Below are 14,559 nucleotides of genomic sequence, written 5' to 3'. Positions count from 1 at the left end.
GGTCTTTTCATGGTGTCCCACATCTCTTGCATATTCCATTCCTGGGTTTTTAAATTTTTTCCATAATCTCTGCTTGAGTGGTCCAATTCTTCAACTTTATCCTCCAATGTTGATATTGTGTTTTCCATTTCATTCATTCTAGTGTTGAGGCTTTCTCCTGTTGTTTCAAGCTGACTTATTGAGTTTTGCACTTCCTTCTTAATTTCTGCCTGAGTTTTCTTCAATGTTTCTATCTCTTTTGTGAATTCATTCAGTTTATCCCTATCTTCTTTTAGCTCTTTGATGTGTTTGTGAGTTCTTTAAATTGGTTGAATTCCTTGATCATGTTTATGATTGCTCTTTTAAATTCTGTGTCCTGGGTTATCTCTAGGGGGTTCTTCTTGTAGAACTCTTCTACAGGATTGGTGGAGTTTGGTGGGGATATATTGTTTGGTCTTTCCATTTTATTATTCTTTTGTTGTGATTTTTGCATGTGAATTGTTTTTGTCATTTATGATTGTGATATGAGAATTAATTTGAAGTATGCTTCTGTTTGTATTATTGGGGTGTCTAGATCCTTTGTTATGTAAAGCTGGTTGGTACAGGGTTCAGGTTCTCTCAGGTTTAATTTGGAGGGAACTGATGTCTTCAGACCAGCTATTCAGGAGTACCCACAGAAGCCCAATTCAGGTTCCAGTCAGGTACACTCAGGCTTCCTTCACCATGTGGAGACAGGATCCAGGGGCTCTCAGGCAGTCCCCTGTGTTCTCAGTCCCTCTGCCAGAGGGAGGCCAGAACTCAGCACTCTCTGGTGGTCTGCTGAGTTCAGAGCTGCTACATCAATGGAGGGAGGTCTGACCCCACCCTCTCAGGCTGTCTGCTAGGATCTCAGCCTTAGCCTACCAAAGCCATATCTGCCCTGGGGCCTTGGGAGGGGCCTCACAAAATCCCAGGTAAGGGGATGGGTATGGCGCAATTAGGGGAAACTCGCCACCATGTGGAGGCAGGATCTGGGGGCTCTCAGGCTGTCCCTTGCGTTTTCAGGCCCTCTGCCTGAGGGAGATCAGAACTTGGCACTCTTTCAGCCAGTCTGCTGAGATCAGGGCCTCTACACTGATGGAGGTCTGAACCCATGGCCTCTCAGGCTGCCTCCAACACAAATTTTTGAGGTGCAAACTGAAGCCATAGCGACCATTATTTCTTCTGTCTACTATGGGCACCTAGTTGGACAAAAGAGGTCTCTTCCTAGAGAAAGACCATTATTGCTCTTTCCCTCTGAATAACAGTTTGTTGAGATATTTACTTCATAGGTCAGTGCACTTGGGGGTTCTTTATGTTATGGAAACACCAGTGAGATCTGCCATGACACAGTGTCTATGACAGCTCTTGGGCCACTTTTCCCCTTCCTTTCTTCACCTCCCTTATTTTTCTTTGGAGTTCACCTACAGCTTGTTCTCAAAGTGGAATTATCCTACCATCACCTCCATTTCTCCCTCCTTAGTCTGGATTTTATTTCTCTATTTACTAACATGCTCTACCTGCCTCCAAATGGATTCTTCTTGAGGGACCATTTGTGGAGGAGAGTAATAAGAGATGGGAGGGCAGATAAAGAGTAATGGGGGAGTGATGGCTCAGTGGTTAAGAGCACTGGCTGCTCTTGCACAGGTTTCAGATTCACTTCACACCATATAGCAACTAAAAACTGCCTGCTAGTACAGTTCCTAGGGATCTCATACCTTCTTCTTGCCTCCATGGGCATTGCACTAATGGGTACACTACATGCAGGCAAAACACTCATACACATAAATATAAACAATTTCTTTAATTAGAAAGAAAAGAGTAAAGGCAAACTGTGATTTTCATGTGTGCAGATCTCATAATGCAACCCATTGTTTTGTATACTAATTAAAAGTTATAATAGAAAAATAACTGACTTCTTTTTTGGTAATATTGATGGAGCGAAATGCAGGAAATAAATAGCATAGAAATCTAATTATGCTGAACATTGCACATAAGTTACCTAAATAAATTCTTAAAGTGATACAAATGAGATGTTGTATTTCATTTTTTGAGTGGAAAAATTGAGATAAGAAAATCTTGAAATCCACTTTAAAAAGATAGAAAAGAGGGCATCCTCAACTATCTCTGAAGCTCTATTTCCATCAACTGCCTCAGATGAAAGATTGGAGAGCCTAGGGAAATGGGCCATGTACCTGGGCTCTTAAAAATAACATCCATAATTAGCGACTTCTCTGTGGTAGTATGGAATCTAGCTTAGGGTCACATGAACACCACAGCCAAGGACCCTGTTCTCACAACCTGATGCCAGACCAGAAATAGATAACAGAATACCAAATAGTGACCAATTCCATGCAGATAATTACAATAAGGTGATGTAATAAATACTCTCTGGTTCTTTACTTATCATCATATCATTTAACAGTAAATCACTTAACTTTTCAAAATTCTGTTAACCTTTACTCATACATACAAAAATTTGGCTTTGGTGGTTTTGTACATAGTGTCATGTGTTATATTGTTTGTAAAAATATTTCTATTATTCAATTTTACAAAAGTAAATTAAGACTTTAAAAAATAAACTCTTCTCAGGTGAAACTAATGGACTGTTGGGCAGGATTCAAACTCAGGCTTCTCTTTAACACCAGTGCTTTTTCTATGTCAGCAGCAGCTCACATCAGCTGTAGAAATCACTGGTTGAGTGTCAGAGACAAGTAATATGGGGGTGTAATTTAGATAAATTCCCTAGTAGAGAGGTTGCATATGACTCCCACATACATGAGACTTGGTCTTTAAAATCAATTAAAAAACTATGAAGGGCAGTACACTGAGAGGTATACAAGACTAGTTCAAACACCTGGTTCTAGAAACCTCGGTGTTGCTTTGCTATGGCCTTGGGCAGCACATTGTTTTCATTTTAAAATGCAGGAGTTAAAGTTTATTATAAAAATATCCTCACATACAATGTATTCTGCCTATTCAGAAAGAATCTTACTTTTCCGTGGGCCTGCCAGCCTTCACCCATAGAGGACTTTCCAAGCCATGCCACTGTGCACTCCCCTTGTTTTGAGTTGTGACTTACTCATTTATGTGCAGCTGATACATTTCCCGAAGGTGGTGAAGTAGGATGAAGGCAGAGCAGTCATAATGAGATGAGTGTGAGAGGGCAGAAAGAAAGGGCAAGTGCAGAGATGGTTAGTGCCGGAGAAGGAGCTTTCTTGTCCCGAGTTTCTGGTTTGGATCTTTAGATAAAAGTAGAAAACTTGGGGCTGGAGAGATGGCTCAGCAGTTAAGAACACTGGCTGTTCTTGCAGAAGACCTGGGTTCGAATCCCAGCACCCACATGGCAGCTAACAACTGTCCACAATTCCACTTCCAGGGGATCTGATAGCCTCTTCTGTCCTTTGCGGCCATTGCATGACACGAGTGCACTTACCTACATGCAGGCAATACACACACATACACATAAAAATAATATTTTTTAAACAGTAGAAAACTCATGTTCACCAAAAATGACCCAAATCAATGCCCCACCCATGGGAGAACCACTCACTTCTTTAAGCAACCATGAAAATGGCAGTCTTATTTCTGAGTTTGTCTTTCTAGAACTTTCCAGTGACCCTAATATTCAGACCTTGCTTTCTGTACTGTTTCTGGTGACTTATCTTCTAATTTTGGTAAAGTGATGACCCTGATGGTCCGGGTTGAGTCTCACCTCCACAAATCCATGTACTTCCTCCTACACATTTATTTTTCCTGTATCTCAGTTTTGCCTCAATCACTGGGTCCAAGATGCTATAAAATTTCCTCTCTCAGAAGAAAGGTATCTTGGCGTGGGGCTGAACCACCCTTAATTTTTTTCACCTTCTCTAGCAGAACAGAAGCCCTTCAGATCTCTGTCATGGCCTATGATCACCATGTTCCCATCTGCCACTCCTGATCTACACCAGGGTCATGAACAGACCTTTCTGCACTGTTACTGTACGTGTAGTTTGGGCTACACGTGTAGATGTCTAGCTTCCTTATTGAACTTTGTCCACAAGTTACACTTGTGTGGTTTCAACATCATCTTCAGCTGCAAGTCACTCTCTACTGTTCTGTGCTGATTCCATTGTCAACCAGAGTCTTCTGTCTGTGCCATATGTATAGGTTGGGGGGGGTGCTCCTAACACTTTCCTTTTTTTTTTTTTTGTAATCCCAGAATCATTTCTGCTGTTCTGAACATCTGCTCCTCTGAGGGTCAAGGCCTTCTCCACACACCCATGTCATGTCTCTGAGGGTCTCTTGTTCCATTCGACAGCTCTTTTCAGTTGTCGAAGTCTCACCTCAGGCTTGGTGTTAGAATGAGTTATCTCCATCGAGTACACTCTGATCACCCCTTTCCTAAACCTATTTGTCTAGGGTTTGAAGACCCAGGAAGTAGAGATAGTGCTGCAGAGGATGCTGAGGCAGCAAAAGCAGGCCTTGGGGGAAGGAAAGACGACAATATTATGCTCTCTAAAGGAGAAGGATGTTTGCTCTGGGGATTTTTACATTTCAATTAAATTCAAGTATTTGGCCTACAGAGTTAACAACTGAAGCCAAAGCTTAGGCAGAGTTTGCTGTATGAGCCACTACCCAGAAGTCCCTTGCCAGAAAATCTAAGAGAAGGTGCTTGACTCTATTTGAGGAAATCTTAGGGTTGAGGAAAATGAATTCTGTTGGCATAAAATTGAATCTGTGGCCAAATTACTGATAGTTTTCTTGAGGTGAAGAAAACAAATTAAAGGTGTCTGCAAGAGGGACCCGTATGTAGTAGGTGCTTCCGAATGAGCACATTCAGAGTTCTCACCCTGATGCACTTAACTATCAAGAAATGGCCAATGCATCTGCATACAACCAGTGAAAAGTTTAGAAAAGAAAGAAAAATTAAGAGAGTATCACATCGAAAATCAGTATAACATGCATACTGTATTTTTCTTAAAAGCTCTCCTACATGGGCCTTATATTTAAAAATACAATATCTGCAGGTGGTCCATATCAGTATAAAAAGTGGGGAAGAGTGGACATAAATAACCATAAAAGCTAAATTTAAAGATCAACCATAAAGTACACCATTGAATCTACTTAATTAATAAACATCAATATATAATAACCTACCCAGCATCACTAAACAAGATCTAATAAATGGAGAACTATTTATCGACTAGTGGACTTGTTCTTGTGAAGGTGTTAATTGTTCCTGAATTGATTTATACGTTGGGTGTAATTTCTATCAAAATTCCAGAATACATTTTTATGAACTTGAAGTTATTCCTAAAATTTATATAAAAATAAATGGGCCAATAAATTCCAAATTACTCTTGAAGAACAAAATTTATAACAAAACTATGTAACTAGGACTTGTTGCGGACAAATACTCCAATGAGTAAAGAGGAGAGCCTGTGCGGATTTGGAATGCTTGAATAGGACTGAGGAGGAAATCAACCAGCTCAAGATGCTCTTTTCAATAAACGATGCTGGGATAATTAGCAATCCTTGTAGGAAATTGTTACTAATTTACCATATGTAAAAATCAATTCCAGTTAGATCGCTGTGTTAAATATGAAATGCAAACCTTTAATTACGTCATAGAATAAGATGCAGAAAAGTATCGTGGTAGGTAAGAATAATTTTGCAATATGTAGTTGTATGTATATTAAATTTTTATTTAATTTTAATTGACAAATACTACTTGTATATATTTATAGGATATAATATGTTGTTTTGACCTATATATGCATTATATGAAGGTTCAATAAAACTAATAACATCTGTCATGTCACTAATTTATCAGTATTTTGTGACAGGTGAAACATCAAAAAAATCTATGGTTCTAACAATTTTTGAGATATAGATTATTATTAACTATGGTCACCACGAAGTACAACAGATTGCAAAACCTCATTCTTTCAAATTAAGGCTGTACCATTGGACAAGGGCTTCTCACTCTTTCCCTCCTCAGCCTCTGATAACATCTTTCTACTTTGTTTCGATGGGGCTGATTTTTTTTAATTCCACAAATAGGGGCTGGGGAGATGGCTCAGTGAATGGAATTCCTGCTGTTTAAGTGTGAGGACCTGAGTTCACGTCCCCAGAACCCACATGAAATCTGGGTGTGGGTGTGTTTGGGTGGTGGTGGGCACAGACAAGAGGATTTCTGGGACTTGCTAGCCACTCAGTGAGAAAACTTATCTCAAGGCAAGATAAAGAGCGATAGAGTAGGACACCCATTATCCTCCTCTGGCTTTTGCACATGTGCATGGGTACATGTTCCTGCATACATGCCTATGCCACACACACATGCACACATGCACACACAATATTCTACATATAAGTGAAATCATGTGGCATTTGTCTCTTTGTACTTGGCTTATTTTGCTTAGAATAATGTCCTTTAGATCATTCATGTTGTTACAAATTACAGAATTTAGTGCTTTCCTCTGGCTTTTGCACATGTGCATGGGTACATGTTCCTGCATACATGCCTATGCCACACACACATGCACACATGCACACACAATATTCTACATATAAGTGAAATCATGTGGCATTTGTCTCTTTGTACTTGGCTTATTTTGCTTAGAATAATGTCCTTTAGATCATTCATGTTGTTACAAATTACAGAATTTAGTGCTTCTTTAAGGTCAAGTTGTATTCCATTGTGTGTGTGTGTGTGTGTGTGTGTGTGTGTGTGTGTGTATCACATCTCAAAATGCAACGGATGATGTTCACCCACTTCCCAGAGCCCTTATATTCTGATATCCCTATGTGTGTGTGTGTGTGTGTGTGTGTGTATCACATCTCAAAATGCAACCAGGTTGATGGTGATAATGGTTATTTCCATAACTTGTCTGTGGTAAATAATATTGAGATGAAGGTGGGAATAGACATTTCTTCAACAATACATTTCTTTTGTATATAGCTCTAAAAGATACACACAGACACATATCTGTATATGTATAAAATCTTCATGAGGAGGATGGGTGGATGATGCGATAATTCTATTTTTAACCCTTTGAGGAACCTCTGTGCTGTTTTCTAAAGTGACTGTATTCATTTATCATACCACCAACAGTGTACGAGAGAGCTCCTTTTCTTTATAGTTTCGCCAACACTTGTTGTCTTTTTGACACTAACAGGCATGAAGATATATTTAACTTAAGTCTGAATTTCTCTAAAGATTACCGATGTTGAACATTTTCATATATCACTTGGCCATTTGTATAACTTATTTTGAGAAGTATCTTATTAATCCTTTGTCCATTTTTAAAAATCAGGGGCTATTTGATTTATCGATATTGAGCATCTAGTATGTGTTGAATATTAATTCTTTATCCAATGTATAGTTTGCAAATACCCCTCCCAGTGCCTGTGTTTTTGGAGTCCTGTGCAGGCAATTATTGCCCTCAACCAATGCCTTAGGCCTCTCCCTGTGTTTTCCTCTGGTTACTGTATATTTTCAGGTTGTGTATTTCTCATTTATGCACTCTGAATTTGCTTTTGTATGGTATGAATTTAGGATTCTGCTTCATTCTTGTGTAAGGGGCTCTCCAGTTTTCTCAGTGCAGTGGACTGAAGATGCTTCCCACATCATGTGTTCTTGGTACCTTTGTCAAATATGACCAACCGATTAGTTGTGTACTGGGAGTTATTTCTGGACTTCCTGTCCTGCTCCCCTAGTCGGTGCGGTTCTTTCCATGCTGTTTTCATTATAACACCTTTAAAGTACATTATGAAATCGGGGAGTATGCGGTTTCTGGCTTTGTTTTTTATGCTCAAGAATTTGGGGGAGATTTTTTTCTACTTTTGAGAAAAATGACATTGGAATTTTGGTAGAAAGTTCACTGAATCTATAGACGACTTTGGATAGTATGGATTGTTTTAAACAATTCTTCCAATTCATAAGCGCACGGAGTACATTTCTAACTATACGTATCCTCTTCAACTTCTTTTATCAATGTTTGTATTTTTTCAGGGTTCAGATATTTTGTATCTTTGGTACAATGTATTCTTTTTAATGTTTTTCATTAACATATATTAATTATACACAATAATGGGTTTCATTATGGCATTTTAATATATGTACACAAAGTATTTTGGTCTGTCTTGTCAGCCTCTCGCTCTAGCTGATCCTCCTCTTCCTACTTCCTCCTTTCTACTTTCATGACTTTTTTTTCCTTTTGGTAAACACTGGGTTTCATTAGGGTTGGCTACAGGAGCACGGATGAGGGTTTATTTACAGGAGCATGGGGCCCTTACAAGTGGCCACATCACTGAAGAAAATGTCTCTCCCTTCTCCATTAACCATTAACTGTGTAAATCCTTAAGGAGGGGTGGAGCCCAATGAACCACTCTTGCTACCATGACAGCAAGCTGACAGGCCCAGCCTTGCGCAGATCTTGAACAAGTGATTAAAACTACAATAAATTCAAGCATGCAGCAGCTAGGCCATAGCTGGAGCCAGCAAGCCACATTATTCCCTCCCTTCCTCTGGCTCTTACATTCTTTCCACTCCTGCAGTGTTCCCTGAATCTAGGAAGGGGTGACGCAGATGTCCCATTTGTGGCTGAGCATTCAAAATTCACTTACTTTCAGCACTTTGAGTTTCTGAAGTCACTGCTGACAACTTCAAAAGAAGTGCTTCTGACCAATGTTGACAACGACACTTATCTATGGGCATAAACATAGTTATTTAAATTTGAGGGACACATCATGTCCATTTAGGGAAACAAGAGCAGTAGCTTCCCCAGTGGGGCCTGTGACCTCCCCAGTCATAGGCTTTTTGCCTGGGCTTATGGTGGCAGATGTGAATTCCCTCTTTATGGAGGGCCTCAAATCCAAAGAAAACCGTTGGTTACCTCCATAACAGACTTGCTATACTGTACGAACGGGCTCATCTTTCCTGACCAGTCCATAGTGCAGCACTCCAGGATCTACAGCTGAGTAAGACTGTGAATGAAAATTATCCTCATAAGCATGGATAGCACCTTGTGGAACTACCAGGGCTAGCCAGCAGGAAGGAAGCTTCCAACTCAGTTCAAGCTTGGTTTTTACATGTCCTGTGACCAGGTATGCTGTGTCTTTAGTAATAGGGTCTTACTGTCTAGTTCTGATGGGTAACCAACAGCAGTGACAATTGTCTGTATTATTTGGAGGACGTCAGAAGCCTCCTTGACCACCAGTTCCTAGAGAGGTAGCCCACCCTTGGCACTGGTATTTTCATGAAATAACTAATGGCTACTGGGAGCAGCTTTATCAGTGCACACAGGGCCCACCATTCAAATTCTTTTTAGTAAAAATTCTTAAGTATCTTATTGTTTGCAGATGAAATTGTCTCCCTATTTTTACACAGTTGTTAACATATACAAATGATACTGATTTTTGGATGTTAATTTTGTAATTAGTAAATTTACTACACTATCATTTCTAAAGAATTAGTGTGATGTTCTTACATATATATGTATGTATATACACATAACCATGCCATCAGTGATTGGGGATAATTCCATCTCTTCCACACTTATGTGGAATCTGCAACTCCTTCTTCTTTGCTAATTGTTCTACTGAGGTTTCCGGTATAACGTTAGATGCAAACAGCAACAGCAGGCAGCATTGCCTTGTTCCTGATCTTAGAAGAGAAGCTCTCAACTGTCACTGCTCAGTATTATTTGATTGGGATTTTCATATATAGTCTTCATTCTGTTGACATTACTTCCATACCTATGTCTTTGAAAGCTTTTTTTTAATGGGGAGGCTGGAGAGACGGCTCAGCAGTTAAGAGCACTGACGGCTCTTACAAAGGACCAAAGGTTGATTTCCAGCACCCACATGGTGGCTAAAAATTGTCTGTTAACTCCAGTTCCAAGGGCTCCAATACCCTGTTCTGGCTTCTGCAAGCACTGCATAACATGGGTACACTTACATACATGGCCACAAGACATACATACACATAAAATAAAAATCAATAATTTTTTAAAAAATCATAAATGGATGTTCATCTTTGCCAAATGCTTTTCTGCACTATTGTGTTATCCATGGAGTTTTGTTCTTTATAATGTTAATATGCTACATACCATCTATTAGTTTATATATGCTGAATTTTTAACTTTTGTATGCATGGTGAGCAATCATTTTAATGTGCCAGTGAATTTTGATTTTGATATTTTGTTGCAGACTTTGGCATCTATGTTCATCAGAGCCAGTGGCTTATAACTTCCTTCCTTTCTTCCTTCTCTCCTTCCTTGTATATGTGCCCTTGTCTTGATTTTTAATATCAAATAATGCTGGGTCATAAGATACATTTGGAAATATTCCCCGCCCTTCATTTCTTTAAGAAGAGGTCAAGAAGCCTTGGTATCATCTTTAAGTGTACATTAGAATGCAGTAGAGGTTTTTTTCTTAATGGGAGACATTTTATTATGGATTGAACTTCCTTACTCATTATTGGTCTGTTCAGATGTTCTATTTCCTTTTGATTCAGACTTGGTAATTGGCATGCTTCTAGGAATTTATCCTTTCTTCTGTTTTCCAATTTTTGTAGACTTATATAGACCATCCTTTGTATTTCTGCAGTATCGAGTATAAGCATCTCTTTCCTCATTTTCTTTTTGAGTCTTTTATTTTTCCTAGAGAGGCCTAGTTAAAGGTTTCTCCATTTTATTTTTATCAGCAAAACAAACTTTTGTCCCATTGGCCCTTCCCTTGCTATTCCAGGCCCCGTCTCGGTTAGTGACTGCTCTGGGCTCTCCTGCCTCCTTTCTGTTGAGGTTGGCCTTAGTTTGTTCTGTTCTCGCTACTTCCTTCCAAGGTAACATTTACTTATTTGAATTCTTGTTTCTGGTTGACCATTCATTGCTATGAGCTTCCCCTTCAGGATCACTTTTCCTACATGTTAAAAGTTTTGAGTTTTCACAGGTTTCTGGGGTTTTTTAAGTAAATTTTATTGACCTATGGATCGATTGTGCTGGAGCTATAACCTAAGATCTTGGGCATACTAGGTAAATACTCTACCACTGAGCTAAATTTACAACCCTCTTTCCATTATTGATTTAATCTGTGTGTCTGTGGGAGAAGGGATAGTCAGGGATTTGCTGACATCACCATTAAGGAAAAAATGTATAAAACCAAGTCATGAAAAGCACTCACTACAAAAATTGATAAACAATATTATGTTAATATTAAAGTTTTTGATTTATCCAAAGACTTCAAAAGAATGATAAGACAAACCACAGAGCTAGAAAATAAATATATTTTCCAAGTGTATGAACAGTAAATTCCTAATCTAATGAAAGGACAAACCAACCAAATAAAATGAGGAAAAGCTTTTGGGGGGGGCTTATTGGTGGGAGTCAGGCTCAAGTGGCTCTGAGGGAGGCACACCCTTCTCTGCTAGATCTTACTACTCTGACATTACCAAGTAGAGGCCACTTTCACATACTATTATCAGCAGATAGGCCACAATTAATATGGGTATAACTGTTCATGTAGCTCATAGGAAACCCACAGTTATAAAAGCCATTTCTGGAGGTCATGTGATCAGATTCAAAACTGAACTGGAAAAAAATATTATGATGAAGGCTGGATATACTAATGTTAAGATTTATAAACTAAATGACCCAAGTTGTCCTCAGCCAGAATATGTCATGTTGAAATAGCATAGCTAATGAGCTTCCTACAGACCTGCCAGCACAAAAGGGAACTTCACACTAATCTGACATGTTTCCAATGTTGACTGTCCTGGACATGGACATTTTGCTGGTTGCACAAGGCAGTGGTGATGGATGCAGTCCTACTGATATCTGGTAATGAGTCTGCCCTCAGCCTCAGATTTCTGAATACCCAGGTATGATATCTACCATGAACTCTGAATCACAGCTTGAACCTACAGAAAAAAAGTTGATTTGGTGAAAGAAAGTCAGGCTAAAAAGAAAAAAACAAAAACAAAAACACCACATTCTTGAATTTGTAGAAAGTACTGTTGCAGAAGGGTCTCCCAGTGTTTGCTCATCTGAAACACTAAAGTTGTCTGTAAGAACATAATAAAGAAAATTACCAAGCCAGGCGTGGTTGTGCACATCTTTAATCCTAGCACTTGGGAGGCAAAGGCAGGTGGATCTATGTGAGTTCAAGGCCAGCCTGGTCTACGTAGTGAGTTTCAGGCCAGCTGGAGACCCTGCCTCAAAATGACCAAAAATACCAGGACTCACAAGAGGGCTGAAGTTGATGGACTTAATGAAGGTGTCACTGATTGTAGTTGGCTAAAAGGAGTGTTAAAGGTGGGGAAGGAGGGGGCTGGAGAGAAGGTTCAGCAGTCAAGAGTACTGGCTGCTTTTGTAGATGACCCAGTTCCGTTCCCAGCACCCACATGGGGGCTAACAAGTCATCATAACTCTCAGGGGGTCTCATGCCCTCCTTCTTCTGGCCTCCACCCGCATTGCATGATGCAGGTGCACTTACATGCATGCAGGCAAAACACTCATGCACATAAATTTTAAAAATTTTTAAAAGGTGGAATAGGAGATAGAAGTGTGACCAAGTACTGTTTCCAAAGATAGTGAAGGAAAAATCATGTGTAAACCAATCTTTTCCAAAATTATAACACTCCTTGTAGAACATGGTAATATAGATATGTCTTTTGGGGTCTTACTGAAGTTGGAACAAAAGTTGAACCCATTTGTGCCTTGATGACAGAATGGTGGGGCAGGTGCTTGTTCCCTGAGATATTCACAGAATTGGAAATGTTTTATTTCCTACTAGATAGGTTCTACAGTATGTACTAAAGGAGACAAAAGGCAGGGAAGGTCCAAATGTTGAGACTGAAATGCTCATGGTCAACATAGGATACCCATCAAAAGGAGACAGAATTAGTGCTGTCAAGGCTGATTTGGGCAAAATTGTTTTGACTAATCCCACGCACACCAACATAGGATTGAAAAATTATCCTTAACTGAAGAGTTGAGAAATATTGTCATTTAATTGGTCGAAGTCAAGTAAAAAGAGGAGTGAGTCTATCCACCTGCAAGTTTCACTGAAGAATCCAAGTGAAACAACACATTTGGATAGAGCTGGAATTGCTCTTAGTACAGTGTATTTCCAAAACAACATTAGGGAATTAATTTCACAGATCGTTACCTTCATAGGTGGTTGTAAGGTTACTCTTAGTTTTTGGTGATAAAAATTTAACCTCAGGTACTAATTATATAGAGTCTGCAATAAATGCAAAAACTGGTACTGTTGGATTGTAGCTACGCCACAGCAGAAGTTAGACATTCCCAAGTAATAGCTAATATATTCTTCAGTGCTGGTTTGAAATGAAACTTTGCTGCAGCCAGCCTTCACTGTAGCACACATGCTATTGAACTATTGAACCTGTCTGACATAAAGTTTTTCTTCTTTTTCATGATTCATCTTTGGATAGCTCTGGGCTGAAAGAGAGCTGTACCAGTAAAAGCCAGACTGTATGAATTCTTCTTGAAGACCAGCTCTTCTTTACTGCCCCCATATTTTATGCTGCTTCGTCTTTGGAATGATAGGCAAAAAAATTAATCAGGTCAAATAAAATTGACCCTTGGAATATGAGTGCTTGCCCTTAGACAAGCCTTTCTGCTTACTCTCTTCCTGGACTAGAACAAAGGAAACCCCAGCCAAGTCCTCACCCTCTCCTGCTGGTGCTGAGACTATTTCTTCATTACTGTACCACTGGAATCTCTGTCCTCCCCCAACTGGCAAATAACATCATACCAAGTGATTCTATGTAATTAACAAAGATCTTTCCCAACTCTCTTCTCTGGGGCTTTTGTTCTGTTTTAGTGAAGTTGGAAATGGAATCCAGGGCTTTTTTGCATGCTAAGCCACCATACTACCACAGTGCTCTCCTTACCACCAGGTCTGGCTTTTCTTAATTGATATTGTTGTGACATAGATTCTAATAGTAATCTTTGGGTCTTGCAAGGAATAAAAAAATGTTTAAAATCAAAGTCCTTTTGATTTTTAAATGTATTCTCCATGTCCCTGTACTTTTCCTATGCCAAGCTTTTAAACTTTTACTTGTGTCTTTGCTTCATAAGAGATTCTGTTAGAGAAGTGATTCCTAACCATGGTTGACATGAAAATTGCAACAGAAGATTGAAAAATAAGGAGATATCCTACAGAGACTCTGATCTAGTTGGCTTGGGGTGGAGCCCAGCCATTGGTACTTTTTAAATTCTCCAGTGTTGAAAACCAAACTTAGAGTATTAAGAAGTTAGCATTTTAAATAATAATATCTACTTAATTTTCATAGTCTGAAAATATCCTTTAGTTTGCTTTCCTTAAATTTGCATCAAGATAGGCGTTTATGCGACTACTGTTGTATTGTACTCATTGGATGTTGAAGGTGCCTTGTAAAATTTTAGAAGATGTAGCTGAAGGTCATTATTTAAATGTATTAGCTTTGAGGAAGTGTATTAATGTTATATACTTGATTGACTTTGAAAGGGGTAACAGTGCAATGTGAAAAATATATTTAAATAAAACAAGATTATAAGTAAAAATGATGGGGAA

General features: G+C 39.1%; 1 pseudogene; it reads left to right on the top strand.

Annotated features, from left to right (window-relative positions):
- The first annotated feature begins 11,328 nt into the window (after positions 1–11,328).
- LOC115070395 lies at positions 11,329–13,049 on the top strand (annotated as a pseudogene).
- The last annotated feature ends 1,510 nt before the right edge of the window (positions 13,050–14,559 follow it).

This window comes from Nannospalax galili, unplaced genomic scaffold (genome assembly GCF_000622305.1).
Source record: "Nannospalax galili isolate Female #2095 unplaced genomic scaffold, S.galili_v1.0 scaffold2717, whole genome shotgun sequence".
Lineage (NCBI taxonomy): Eukaryota > Metazoa > Chordata > Mammalia > Rodentia > Spalacidae > Nannospalax > Nannospalax galili.
Note: the sequence above shows the minus strand (reverse complement) of the source record. Positions and strands in the feature narration are given on the sequence as shown.